At 41.3% G+C, this 11357-nt stretch overlaps 1 protein-coding gene across 1 annotated transcript in view; it reads left to right on the top strand.

Moving 5' to 3' along the window:
• The first annotated feature begins 7288 nt into the window (after positions 1-7288).
• Positions 7289-11357, top strand: part of LOC122549145 (sperm-associated antigen 1-like) — a 138743-nt gene continuing 134674 nt past the window's right edge. The window contains exon 1 of the mRNA XM_043688483.2: positions 7289-7377. The gene's annotated coding sequence lies outside the window, so the exon portion shown is untranslated. The remainder of the gene's footprint in view (positions 7378-11357) is intronic.

The raw sequence follows: 11357 nt of genomic DNA, 5'->3' as shown, positions 1-11357 counted from the left end.
AGAGGGTTGGCTTATAAAGAGAGCTGAGTAGACTGGGATTATGTTCACTGGAATTTAGAATGGGGGAGGGATCTTATAGAAACATAACATTTTGAAGGAATTGGATAAGACAGAAGCAGGGATGATGTTTCCACTGGCGGAATCTAGAACAAGATAACAGTCTCAAAATTAGAGAGAGCAGATTTAGGACTGAATTGAGGAGAAACTACTTGTCCAAAGGGTTGAGAATCTGTGGAACTCCCTGCCCAGTCAAGTTGTTGAAGCTTCCTCATTGAATGTTTTTAAAGTTTAAGCAGTAAAGGAATGAAGGGTTATGTGAGAGGGTAAGTAGAACTGAGGGCATGAAAAGATCAGCCATGAGCTTATTGATGGCCCATACCTACTCCTGGTTCTTATGTACTTCCCACTGCCTTGAAAAAGCTACCAACATAATTAAAGACCCCCTCCTACTCCAGTTATACTCTCTTCCACCCTCTTCCATCAGGCAGAAAATATAGAAGTTTGAATATACATAGATTTAATAACAGCTTCACTGCTGTTATCAGACTTTTGAATAGACCTCTCAAATGTTAATTCTGATCTCTCTCTCTACCTGTCTCTGCACTTTCTCTCTGTACTCTGTTCTGCTGACCTGATGCACTTCATATGGTACAATCTGTTTGTATAGCATGCAAAACAACACTTTTCACTGTATCTTGGTACGTGTGACAACATTAAATCAACCAATCAATATTATCTTTGCATATAGCGTTGGAGATGATAATTTCCCTTTCTGACACAAATGGTACTTATCACTCAAACTTGAATATCATTCATCTCCACTAAATAAGGGAGTAGAATGTTTCATTTTTTGAGGAGTTGCAGATTAACACCGATACACTAATTGTCTGCTGACCTCCCATTTCATTTTTATGATGGAGGAAAATCTATAATTGAATAGTTGGTGGTTGGGCCTCAGATATTACCCTGAAGAAGACCTGCACTAATCTGGGACTGAGATGATTAGACCATAAGTCAGTCATTCAGCCTTTCAAGTTTGCTCCACCATTCTATTAGATCTCAGCTCCACTTTACTGTTACATCCCCATAACCCTTAATTGCCTAACTGAAAATCTGTCAATTTCAGTCCTGAATATACTTGACTATCCTCAGAGTTTGGGAAATAGTCTGGGAGCGTTGGATGGAGAGATGAGGGCAGTGTAAGGGGAGGGGATGGGTGAGACATATAAGTCTATAGCACAGAAGCAAGTCATTCAGGCCATTGAGAGTGGAAAGGTCAAAAACAATTACCTATTTATTCTTTGGAGTGGGAGGGAAGGGGAAATCGGGTTGGATGAAAGAAGAGAATCAGCAGGAAGGGATGGGAATTGTAAGAGATCATATTTTCCTTATTGGAATTACAAACAAATTGAAGTTGGATTCCTGTAACTGATAAAAAAAAGCAAGAGTTTGCAACTTAACAATCAACAGTTGTATGTTATTTGAGCTGTGCAATGATGCTTTTGGAAATGGGGGGCTTAAGCAGCCAGTGGTCATTGTCCAAATTGGTACCAATGACAGATTAGAAAGAGGAATGACGTCCTGCAGAGGGAGTACAGGGAGGTATGCAGGAGGTTAAAATGCAGGAGGTTAAAATGCAGGGGCTTAAGGGTAATAATCTCTGAACCACACCTGGAGCCATGAGCTTTTGAGTAAGCATAGAAGGATAGGGTGGATGAATGTGTGGCTGAAGAGCTGATGCAGGGGCAGAAATTTAGATTTTTGGATCATTGGGATCTCTTCTGGAGCAGAAGTTGACCTGTACAAAGGGTAGGAATTGCATCTGAAGTGGAGGGAGACGAATATCCTGGCAGGGAAATTTTACTTGAGTTACACAGGAGGGTTAAAACTAGTCTGACAGGGAGAGAACCTAAGCAGTAGTGAGGCAAGAGGGAAGGTTGAGACTTGTACACAAGTTAAAGAGATCAAGTTAAATAGGCAAGACAGGCAAGAGCACAGGAGTAAACAAAGGAAGCCTGATGAATTAAACTGCATTTACTTCAATGCAAGGGGCCTGACAGGTAAGGCAATAAACTCAGGGCATAAATGGGTATATGATACCTGGATATCTTTGCTATTACAAAAACATGGCTGATGGAGGGAAATGACTGGCAGCTGAATGTTCCGGGGTACAGATGCTGTGGTAGAAAGTGAGGACTGCAGATGCTGGAGATCAGAGTCAAGAATGTGATGCTGGAAAAGCGTAACAGATCTGGCAACATCTGAGGAGCAGGAGAATCGATGTTTTGGGCATAAGCCCTTCATCAGGAATCGTCCTGCTCTTCGGATGCTGCCAGACCTGCTGTGCTTTTCCAGCATCACAGATGTTGTAGGAAAGATAGGAGGAAAGTCAACGGAGGTGGGTGGAATGGTGTTTCTGTGTAGGGAAAATATCGTAGAATGTTTATTAGGATATTTCTGTGGGATTGTCCAGTGAAGTTATATGGGTGGAACTGAGAAATAAGTGGATGATCATTTGATGGAGTGTACTATAGGCCCCCCAGTAGTCAGCAGGAAATTGAGGAGCAAAAGATGTAGGGAGATCGCAGATAACTAAGAATAATAGGATTGTAACAGTAGGGCTTTAACTTTCCAAACCTAGACTGGGACTGCCATAGTATTAAGGGCATAGATCGGAAAGAAATGTAAGTGTGTTCGAGAAACCTTTCTTAATCAAAATTTAAATGGCATGATTAGAAAAGGGATCAAACTTGATCTTCATTTGGAAATAAGGCAGGGCTAGTGACTGAGGTGTTAGGAAGGAAGCATTTTGGGACCAGTGACCATAATTCTATTAGTTTTAAAACAGTTATGGAAAAGCATAGGCCTGGTCAACAAGTTAAAGTTTTAAAATGGGGCAAGACAAACTTTCAAAGTTGGTTGAGGGGAGGCTGTTTGCAGGTAAAAGAATATTTGGCACATGGGAGGCTTTCAAAAGCAAGTTAATGAGAGTTCAGGGACAACATGTTCCTGGTAGTATGAACTGCAATGCTGGTAGGAGTGGGGAACACTGGATGACTAGCGATATTGAGGCTTAGGTCAATAAAATCAAGGAGGCATATGTAAGGTATGGACAGCTGGGATCCCTTGAGGAGTATAGAGGGTGTAGGCGTACAGTAAAGAAGAAAATATGAAGGGCAAAAAGGAGTAAAGAGATAGCTTTGGCAGCTAAGCTTAGGGAGAATCTGAAGGGATTCTACGTATTAAGTGAAAAAGAGTAACTAGGGAGAGAACGTAAAAAATCAACAAGGTTGCCTGTGTGGAACCATTGGAGATGGGTAAGATCCCAAGTGAATATTTCAAGTTAGTATTTACAATGGAGAAAGACATGGAACTAGGGGAAATAAATAGTGATATCTTGAAGAGTCCACATTACAGAAGAGAAAGTGCTGGAGATCTTAAAATGCATAAAGGTAGATAACTGCCCAGGACTATGACCTGATCAATTGTATCCCAAGACATCATGGGAAATTAGGCAAGAAACTGTGGGGTGCCTAATAGATATTTGTATTATCGACAGCCATGGTGATGTGGCAGAAGACTGGAGGGTGGCTAATGTTGTGTCATTATTTGCTAAAGATGCAAGGAAAATCCGGGAAACTGCAGATAAGTGAGCTGAACATCCGTGATGGGTAAATTGTTGGAGGGGATTGAGAGACAGGACTTACATGCATTTGGAAAGGCAAGACCTGATTAGAGATTGCCAACATTACTTTGTGTGTGAGAAATCATGTTTCACAAACTTAGTTGAGTTTCTTGAAGAGGTGATCAAGAAGATAGATGAAGGCAGAGCAGTAGATGTTGTCTACATGGATTTAGCAAGGCTTTGACAAGGGTCTGTGTGGTAGACTGGTCAGTAAGCATACATGTTTGCTAGCTGAGCTGGAAGGTTCATTTTCAGACATTTCATCACTATGCCAGGTAACATAATCAGTGAGCCTCCAGTGAAGCACTGGTGTTATGACCCACTTTCTATTTATGTGTTTAGGTTTCCTTGGGTTGGTGATGTCATTTCCTGTGATGTCATTTCCTGTTCTTTTTCGCAGAAAGTGGTAAATGGGATCCAAATCGATGTGTTTGTTAATAGAGTTCCAGTTGGAATGCCATGCTTCTAGGAAGTTTCGTGCATGTCTGTGTTTGGCTTGTCCTAGGATGGATGTGTTGTCCCTGTCGAAGTGGTGTTCTTCCTCATCTGTCTATAAGGATACCAGTGATAGTGGGTCATGTCTTATTGTGGCTAGTTGATGTTCATGTATGCTGGTGGCTAGTTTTCTGCCTGTTTGTCCAATGTAGTGTTTGTTATAGTTCTTGCAAGCTATTTTGTAAATAACATTTGTTTTGCTTGTTGTCTGTATAGTGTCTTTTAAATTCATTAGCTGCTATTTGTGTGTTGGTGGATTTGTGAACTACCATGATGCCAAGGTGTCTGATTAGTCTGGCAGTCACTTCTGAGATGTCTTTGATGTAGGAGAGAGTGGCTAGGGTTTCTGGATGTGTTTTGTCTGCTTGTTTGGGTTTGTTGCTGAGAAATCGGCAGACTGTGTTCATTGGATACCTATTCTTTTTGAATACGCTGTAGTGGTGATTTTCCTCTGCTCTTCATAGTTCCCTTGTGCTGCAGTGTGTGGTCACTCGTTGAAATAATGTTCTAATGCAGCTTCATTTGTGGGTGTTGGGATAATTGCTTCTGTAGTTCAGTATTTGGTCTGAATGTGTTGTTTTCCTGTAGACGCTGGTTTTAAGTTCCCTATTGGCTGTTTGCTCTACTGTGACATCTCGGAATGGCAGATTGTTGTTGTTTTCCTCCTCTTTTGTGAATTCTATCCCATAAGGATATCATTGATGGTCTTGAAGTTTTCCTTTACTTGGTTTCATTTAGTGATGACAAAAGTTTCATCCACGTAGTGGACTCAAAGTTTGGGTTGCCAGAGCTGTTTGTTAGACTCTCTGCTTAACTGCCTCTGTTAAGAACCCTGATATTGGTCCGTTGGTATGTCTGTAGGTTTTGTTATTAAAATTGGGTGCACTAGGTGTGGGTCCACTAGCTTGACAATGTTGTCTTTGCTAATGAAGTTGGTGATGTTTGGTGTATGCATCTTTGGGTCTTCTAATAGTGTAGTCAGTGTTTCTTTGGCCAGGTTGATGTTGATGAAGGAAATCGACGTTTCGGGCAAAAGAAGGGCTGCTCGTTGGATGCTGCCTGAATTGCTGTGCTCTTCCAGCACCACTGATCCAGAATCTGGTTTCCAGCATCTGCAGTCATTGTTTTTACCACCCTGATGTTGATGAAGGTGAACAGGTTGATGAAAAACATCATTATCCTACCTGCAGACAAAGGATACTTGACAGTCATTTTAAACCCAACAGACTACACTGAAAAAGTGAATGCACTGCTGGCAGATACCAACACTTACCAACAGGTGGCGATAGACCCGATCCCACAGCTAGAGAACCGAATCACAGCCCTACTCAAAACTTCAGAAATCTGGAGAATTAAACAAGACAGACTTCCAAAAAATGAAACCAGACGGATCCAACACACCAGGCTTCTACAGACTACCCAAAATTCACAAACCAGGAGCCCCTCTCAGACCCATAGTCTCTCTACCTGGAACACCAAGGTACAGCTTAGCCATGGAACTACACCAAAGACTAAAACACTTATTAGAAGACTCACACCACTCCATTTACTCCACCCAAGAATTCCTGAACACATCAAAGACGCCAAGATAGAAGAGGATGTAATAAGGTCACCTTTGACGTAACGCCCCTGTTCACCTTCATCAACATCAGGGTGGTAAAAACAATGACTGCAGATGCTGGAAACCAGATTCTGGATCAGTGGTGCTGGAAGAGCACAGCAGTTCAGGCAGCATCCAACGAGCAGCAAAATCGACGTTTCGGGCAAAGAAGGGCTTCTTTGCCCGAAACGTCGATTTCCTTCATCAACATCAACCTGGCCAAAGAAACACTGACTATTAGAAGAACCAAAGATGCATACACCAAACACCATCAACTTCATTAGCAAAGACAACATTGTCAAGCTAGTGGACCCACGCCTAGTGCACCCAATTTTAATAACAATTTTAATATTTTCCCTGGAGCATTGGAGATTGAGGTGTGACTTTATAGAAATTACAAAATCATGAGGGGCATGGATTGGATGAGTAGTTAAGGACTCTTCCGTTGGATAAGGGAGTCCAAAACTAGAGGGCATAGTTTTAAGGTGAGAGGGGAAAGATTTAAGAGGGGCTAAGGGGTAACCTTTTCATGCAGAAGGTAGTGCATGTATGGAATGAGCTGCCTGAGGAGGTGGAGAGGGCTGGTACAATTACAACATTTAAAAGGCATCTGGATGGACATATGAATGAAGAGTTTAGTGGATGATGGGTCAAATGCTGGCAAAAGAGCTTAGATTAATGGAGAATATCTTATCGGCATGGACATGATGGTCTGAAGAGTCTGTTTTCATGCTGTACATCTCTATGACGGTGTTAGTTGATTGATTGGCACTGCATCCATAAACATTCACTCCCTCCATGGTCAATGCTTAGTAGCAGCAACGTGTACCACATGCACTGCAGAAATTCACCAAGATTCCTTCAACAACATCTATTACCAGAAGGAAAAGTGTAGTAAATACATGTGAATACCACAAGCTCCAAGTTTCCCTCTAATCTGAACTGGAAAATTATTATGGTTTGTTCACTGTTATTGAGTCAAATTCCCAGAACTCTCTCATTAAAAGCGTTATGGGACCAATGGACTACAACCATATAGGATGATGCTTCATTACTGCAGCAATGAAGCTGGTAAATTTAGCATGGCCAATTCACCTAACCTGCACATCTTTGGACTGTGGGAGGAAACCGGAGCATCCGGAGGAAATCCACGCAGACACAGGGAGAATGTGCAAACTCCACACAGACAGCCGGCGGAGGCTGGAATCGATCCTGGGTCCCTGGTGCTGTGAGGCAGCAGTGCTAACCACTCGGGATGGAGAATAAGTGCGAGCCTAGCTGTGAAGTTCACGTCCTGCGGATGTGTTATGAAAGATTTATGTCTTCCGGATACTCACTGCCTTTTGCAAAGTGAATGAAGATAAATATTGAGGAGAACTGAGTACCAATGAGGAGGAATTTTCTGCTCGCTCTGCCTGTCACTCCCTGTACCTTTAGGAATGATGACTTCAAATTTCCCGCCCACCGGTGACGTACGTGGATTCTATCTGTTTCCGCTCACTGCGAACTTGCTTGTGGAGTTGGGCTTGGGAACGGCGACTACTTGAAGGTAATCCAGGTGTCGTTGTAGTTGAGGAGTCGCCTGCGAGAGGTGAAGGTGGGTTTCGAGTTATTATTACCGTTTATTGTTATCATTGTTCATGATTTTGTTTTGGACCCTTTCTACTGGCGTCAGGCCGTGGCTTTGGCGGTTGCTGTGGAAACGCGTCGCACCGTTTAAGAACTTCGTTTTTTTTAAAATTTAAAAGCAAGAGAAGAGCCTTTATGTGCTGTTCATCACGATGAATTGTGATCATTGTAGAATATTACACATCCAGGCATATCGTAGGTAATATGAGAGTCAGAAAACTGTTTTCTGATGCACAAGAAGTCGAGTGAAGTATATTTTTCTCTTTCAAGATGGCAGCGTAGCAACAGTTGCCCTGTATGTGAAATCCAAGATCACATGGAGGGAGACTTTCAGTCCCTCAGTGCTAGGGCTTCAACCAGGTTGTAATTAATTCTTTATCCTTGATTTATTTTGGATAATATATATGGTCTGAATTGCGTTGTTAGGTCCCTTACCTGCACTCTTTAATCAATGAAGTTATACCGCTAGTTCTTTTCTGTTCTGCTTCACTGTTTCTTTCCCAATCAAAAACCACAGGTTACTGTAAACTTGAGTATAGCATCTGCAAACCTACCCATATCGTTGACCTACAATCAGAGCTTGTTTTATAACAACCTCCCTGAAATGTTTCGAAACATCCCAGTGAGGGGTCAGAATAGATAGATTAGTCAAATTTTCCAACTATGAAAAATGTTAAAGAATTTTTATAATTTGTACTATCTGAAAGATGGATATTTACATTACATTTTTTTGGATAATGACAATATTCATTGCCCTTAAGGTCCTGCATCAATGTGACATGGTTACTGAAATGTAGAATTGTGCAAAACAATATTCTTTGAAATCATTGATAAGATTATTAGAGACAAGATATATGTTTTCTGGTTCCTATATTTTAGGTTAATTGATGTTTTGGATTTTGTAGTGAAATCATTGTCAGGTAAATAGCGCTCACCGTCATTAAACACCAAAATTGAGAAATTGCCTTGCTCTTGCAGAAACACCACTGATCAGAAGATTTGGCATTGAAAATCAGACATGAAGTTGTTATTCTTGTGTGGTAATTGACTGCAAAATTCAGATAAACCATATTAAAACTTGTCCATCCCAATTTCAATACCTTATTAATGGTGTGAAGTATTTAAATTATTGCCAGACAATTATTCTCTGTGTTGTTGTTTTAAAAAATTCTCAAGGTCAGGTTCGTAGGAGAGTAGTCTGACACAGAACAAACGACCAAGAGGCGAGTCTGCTAGAATATGGGCATTTTATTCCCCGCAGCGTCGCCACAACGGGTCTGGCTTATACTCACTCTACGTGTTACCAAAACTGGGAGCCGTCAGTTCTCGTAGAGCGGTTGCCAACAACCCACGCTCGGCGGTTAAACGTAACCCCGGAGCAGACTCTCCGAACTGGAGACTTTTCCAGCTGATATACTCTTTTCCAGATATAAACATTCATGTGAACAGCAGAGCAAGGCTAAAAAACACATTCCATTCTGGTTACATACAGATAAGAAGATTCACACGGGACTAAGCAACACCTCCATTCCGGTTAGATTCACACATGTATTGGGACATAATTTTTAACCGTTTCACCACATTCCACTGCTTGGAATTTTACACCACATTCCACTGCTTGGCCCAATACATGTGTTACATTATGATTCACACATGTATTGGGACATAATTTTACACCACAGTTGTCAACTTTGATGCTGTGGTAACAATTAATTCTGGGAGACTCATAACCTAAGCAGGTTGTTGTTGAACCTTTGATAGTTAGCATTTGAATGGAAAAAGTGCTTATCCCTGTTCATTTCAGTTGCAGCAATTTGCAGCTAATAAAGGATGCACTGTTAGATCTGGTTCTTGGCAACAATGTGGCTAAGTGGATCAGGTATCATTTGGAGAACATTTTGAGGACAATGATCACTGTATTGTAAGGTTCAGGATGATGGTGGACCAGAATAAGAAAAGTCAATTAATGGAGAGGTGACTTCAATGGGGCAAGTGCAGAGCTAGACAGAATTGACTGGAACAGTAGGTTCGCAGGAAAACAGTAGATGAACAATAGGCTACCTTCAAAAAGGAGATGGTTCAGGTACATCAAGAGTTCCCTAGATGACATCGGGGTAGAAATTATGATTAAAGAGGAATTATGAGAAAAAAGGTCTTGCGTTGTAAAAGAAACAGACAGTTTGGGACTTCTTTCATTGGAGTCTAGGCGGTTGAGAGGTAACCTTTTAGAGGTTAATAAAATCATGACTGATATAGGTAGGATTAATGGTAGGTGTCTGTTCCCTAGGATGGGGGATTTCAAGACTGGGGGTCATATTTTAAGGTGAGAGGAGAGAGATTTAAAAAAGACACGAGGGGCAATTTTTGTAATACAGACGACAGTTCATGTGTAGAATGAACATCCTGAAGAAGTTGCAGATGCAGGCAGTTACATTTGAAAGACACTGAGATAAATACATGAATAAGAAAAATTTGGAGGGATATGGGCAAGGAGCAAGCAGGTGGGACTAGTTTAGCTTGATATTATGCTTGGCATGGTTGGACCAAAGGGTCTGTTTCCATGCTGTATGACTCTGACTGGCAACTATTATGAAATATGCAAAACCCTTCTATGGCCATATACAAAGTAAAATGGTGGAAAAAGAAGAATCGGACTGATTAGGGATCAAAAAGGGATGGAGAAAGAGGGTATGGCTGAGGTATTAGATTTGCATTTTGTCTTTACTAAAGAGAGAGATGCTGTTGGGCAGGAGTTTAGACACTAGAAGAGTTCAAAATTGATGGGCCAAAGTGTTGGATCAACTATTGGTATTTAAAGTTCACAAGATACTGGGACCAGATGAGATGCATCTGCAGATTTTAAAGGAAATTAGAGTGGTTGTACAGGGGCTCTGGCCACATCTTCGTCTCTGGATTTGGGGGAGAGTCAAGACTGGAAAATTGTAAACCTTACCGTCTAGTTCAAGGCAGACATATGTGAACTGATGTCTTTTGATACCAAAAAAAAATTAAGATGATACAAAATGGTGAGTACAATTCTAAGGGAGGTGCAGGAGCAGAGGGACCCAGGTGATGTTTTTGCTCAGATCATTGAAGGTGACTGGACAGAAGTATAGTAAGTAAAGCAGACATTATCCTCAGCTTTATTTATGGTCACAGTACAAGTGCAAGGTCATGATGTTCATCTTGTACAAGACATTTTGTTAGACCTCATCTAGAGTATCGTACCAGTTCCGGGCTACAGGTTTGTAAGAGAATGCAGAATAATTCCAAAACTGAGGAACTTCAGTTATGAGGATAAATTAAAGAATTTGTGACTATTCTCCTTGGAGAAAAGGCTCAGAGGAGATCTGATGAGTGTGCATTGACTAAATTGAGAGAAATACTTCCTATCATAAAAAGAGACAAGAAGGCATGAATATGAATGATTTGCAAAAGAAGCAACAGCTAAAACCTTTTCACTTACCAAGTAGTTAGGTTGTGCAATTCATTGGCTTGAAATGTGATAAGAGGCAGACCCAATTGAGGCATTTAAGGGAGCATTTGGTGATTATTTGGATAAAAGTAATTGGCTCATTAAATGAGCAGGAAATGTGTTGCTGGAAAAGCGCAGCAGGTCAGGCAGCATCCAGGGAACAGGAGAATCGACGTTTCGGGCATAAGCCCTTCTTCAGGAATGGCTTATGCCCGTTCCTGAAGAAGGGCTTATGCCCGAAATGTCGATTTTCCTGTTCCCTGGATGCTGCCTGACCTGCTGCGCTTTTCCAGCAACACATTTCCAGCTATGATCTCCAGCATCTGCAGACCTCAGTTTCTCCTCATTAAATGAGCATCATTACCTAGTGCCAGTGCAGGCACAAATGGGACGAAAAGCCTCCTTCTTCACTGTAACAGTTCTGTGATTTAGTACTGATGTATTGAATGAGTTATTGTGTAGCCTTGTGTCTG

Source organism: Chiloscyllium plagiosum, unplaced genomic scaffold (assembly GCF_037043375.1).
Source record: "Chiloscyllium plagiosum isolate Xiang-an unplaced genomic scaffold, Cpla_swu_hap1 HiC_scaffold_4, whole genome shotgun sequence".
Classification (NCBI taxonomy): domain Eukaryota; kingdom Metazoa; phylum Chordata; class Chondrichthyes; order Orectolobiformes; family Hemiscylliidae; genus Chiloscyllium; species Chiloscyllium plagiosum.
The sequence above is the reverse complement of the archived record's forward strand: the minus strand, read 5'-3'. Positions and strand labels throughout refer to the sequence as shown.